The 3,457-nt window shown below is 41.3% G+C and overlaps 1 non-coding gene across 1 annotated transcript; it reads right to left on the reverse strand.

Annotated features, from left to right (window-relative positions):
* Window positions 1–1,112: 1,112 nt before the first annotated feature.
* Window positions 1,113–1,184, reverse strand: trnag-ucc (transfer RNA glycine (anticodon UCC)). Its single transcript has one exon. It is a non-coding gene; the product is annotated as a tRNA-Gly (tRNA).
* Between the last annotated feature and the right edge of the window lie 2,273 nt (window positions 1,185–3,457).

Here is a 3,457-nt window from a genome sequence, read left to right on the forward strand (position 1 = left end):
TGTGTCATAGTCACAGTTTAATGTTAAATCTAAACAGATGAAGTCCGCTTCAGTTTCCACACAAAACCACAGTTCAGTCCATTCCAGTTAAATATCAATCCACAAAGTCACAAATCAAAACTCCTAACCGGGTTTGACCGCGGACCCACAACTCAAAGCAAATGAGGAAATCAAAGTCAAGGAAACCAGCGTCTCTGTTCGCTGTGCAACAATCAAAACATTGAGAAACACACACCAGGAGGTCCTCACAGTACCGACGTTTAGAGAGATCAACACACACTCCAGCAGCTGAACCGACGGGGAAATCAACAGATCCAGCAGGGAATCTTGCCGACGTGACTCCAGGGACGATGCCCACACAAAACAGCTAAAACGCGGACTTAATAACTGGCGTTTTCCTTCTTACTGCTCTCACTCGATCTCTGCTGATCTGAACTCATACACAGGCTCCGCTTCCTGGAGGACGGATTCAGACTGCGCGGGGAACTGTGGATGTTTTTCCATTGGATTACGAGATTATTGTGGGTGTGTGGATGACTGTGGATGCGTGGTGTGCAGTAAACTGCGGTCAAGCCAGCCGCCGCTTGAAAAATGATGCTTGTCTGGTCTATACACCGGGGTTTACGGTACAGGTGCTTTGAGCGCCCAAAAAGATTGAATGCGGCCCCGTATTTCAGCAAAAGATACCAGAACAAAAAACACAATGTTAAGACAAAAAACATTCACTGGATTCTTATTCCTTCTGTCCCTGGCTGTGGTCCTGAACGTTTTCAGCAGATTTTACTGTATAGTTTTTGAGACAATTAAAGTTTAATTCTGCTCAAATTGCATTAAGACGCTTTGATATTTTAGTCATATCATAGTGTACACAAAGTTAGCTGCAAAATAAAATCACAACAAAAGGATTAGCCGACTAGCGGTGTTTTTTACAAATCCACTGTTTCCTGCAGAGGGCGCCCTCACTCCTCCCACTGATTGAATTGAACTGTTTGGACCAACAACACCGCACAGCTGGTCAGTATTGCAAGATCCACTCACAAGCATATGTGTGTTTCTGTTTTAACAACAGCATAGTTACAGATTTAGTTACCAGTTCTATAAATTTAAAGATTTGCGATGGCCGGGAATCGAACCCGGGTCAACTGCTTGGAAGGCAGCTATGCTCACCACTATACCACCATCGCTTGATAGTTTTCCCACAGAATATAGGAAGTTTGTTGCATAATGCTTTAAGGCGATATCCTTCTCAAAACAGCAGAATCCCGCAGATGATGCCTTACTAGACCGTGTTTAATGCTTAGGTTCTTAATTCTGATTTTACCTTTGACTATTGCTACTGTTTTTATGGTTTTATTGAAATTGTAGCACTTTGAGATTTTCGTTTAAATGTAAAGTGCGTTATAAATAAAATGTATTATTATTATTTATATAGCTCGCACAACAACTCTTAAGAATGACGATATTAATGTTTTACGCTCTTGAATTACCCAGAATGGTTATTACAAAAAGTGTATGACTTTACCGAAATTATTCTAATAAAAAAGGACTTTCCTCCAACATGAAAGGGTCATGTTTAAGAATAGTGTTTATTTCCATGTAATTAGAAACAACTTTTGAGGGTGGATTGGACTAGTTTTTACTGCTTTATGCTTCTCTGTGGCAATGCTTATTTTGGCCAGAAGAGGGCAGCAAGCTCATCCTCTATGTACAATATGTCCTTATCTGGTCCCTATGCACGTTGAGTATCATTAACATTACAACAATGTTAGGACAATAAAGTAAATCAAAGATGTTCCGCCTGAAGCTAAGTTTAATAACCATTTATCTTAGAGCCTCAGAACAAATCACACAAATACGCAGCTTAGAATGCACTGATGTAATTAATGAGGCTGTATATGGTATGGAGACAAAACTGATAATAAATATGATTATAAACACAACAAAATAGTAGATTGCAATGCAGTCCAGATCACCTGTACCACATAATATAAGAAATTACGACTGAAAACAAAGCACTGTAAAACATCACTATAATAAACAATTACATACGCAATAAACAAAGCGCTTGCTCAGCAATGACTTTAAATCAATATTTGGATGTAGAAGGGGGCATTTGAGGCAGTTACTGTGAGTGAGTCAGTAAATTAGGAAGCTGTGCCAACATATTCATGTTGACTTCTCTGTAAAGTATAGCCGCGGAGCTAAATCATGCCTCAATGCAAACTAAGAGCTAAATCAAAGGTCGAGCGTCAGCATCAAGCCCTTCAAAGCCATGATTCATATTCTGAAGCAGTCGATGTGCTGGACTGCAGCCAGGAGCCACATAAAATCCTGTCAGCTGTCTTTTCAAGGTCCAATGACTTGCATCCTAATTTCCTTTAAAACCCCTCTATATGGATTAATTTATGCCATGATTTGATGTAGACCATGATACACTGCGATTCTTTTTACTGATGTGGGTCACGTTGGGTAAAGTGGATTTTGTGACTCTGTGGTATTAAAGTGCTCCATGGACAGCAGGCAGTGCAAGGTTCTTTTTCTGCGGGCCTACATTCAAATAGAAGTTTAGGATTATATCCTCTGCCATTTTGTGTCGTCATCCTCCTCTCTGACGGCTCAGACGCAGTGTTGAGTGATCCAATGTGATGAAAAGGCATTCATGTCATTGGTGTTACATGTGGCTAGGGCTTTATATACCTTATTCCTGTGTTTCTATGTGACCTGCAGAGTGAGTGGAGGACACCTGGCTCATTGGCTCCCATACAACAAAAGAAGCTGCAGGTAAGGAGCTGGTGCGCCCACTGGCACGCCATCCTGTGAATAAGACAGAGAGAGCTCGGGGTACTGCTAATAATAATGATGATCCAAGTACAAACGCTTATCTCATTGTCTTACACTTACACGCTTCTTTTTTTATATTATTTAACCTTTACTTTCAAGGGTGACCTGGCAACGAGAACGAAAAAGTTCAAAACAATAAAGTAAGAGCAACAACAAAATACATTTGCTCAAAATCTTAAAAAGTGTATCTGGGGAAAATTACCAACCCTGCCTTTAAGATACTAATTATGATGGAAGAGGGATGTTGTCAGTTGGCTGGTACGGGAGGATGGACTGACTGCGGGGCAGAGGGAGACTCAGGATGAGCGGTTCTGTCTCAAGAATAATTCTGCCTGAGCTGATCGAGGCCCAGACTGTGCCTAGAATTAGACAAACAAGATGAAGGGATGAGGAATGAGGGTGAATGGATGAGAGGAAGGGAAGAGAGGGTGGGTGGAAGAACTGAGACAAACGGGGTGGAGCGGGATGGCTCGGCATACGTCGGCTTGTCAGGTGATTGTAGGTGTGGGTTGGTGTGTGGTCCTTCCCCTGAACCTAAGTTAATACAATAACGTCTTGAGATGACATTTGTTTTGAATGGGCGCAAATTAAGATTGAAGTAAATCAGACAAAAAAG

Source organism: Labrus mixtus, chromosome 19 (genome assembly GCF_963584025.1).
Source record: "Labrus mixtus chromosome 19, fLabMix1.1, whole genome shotgun sequence".
In the NCBI taxonomy this organism is placed as follows: Eukaryota; Metazoa; Chordata; class Actinopteri; order Labriformes; family Labridae; genus Labrus; species Labrus mixtus.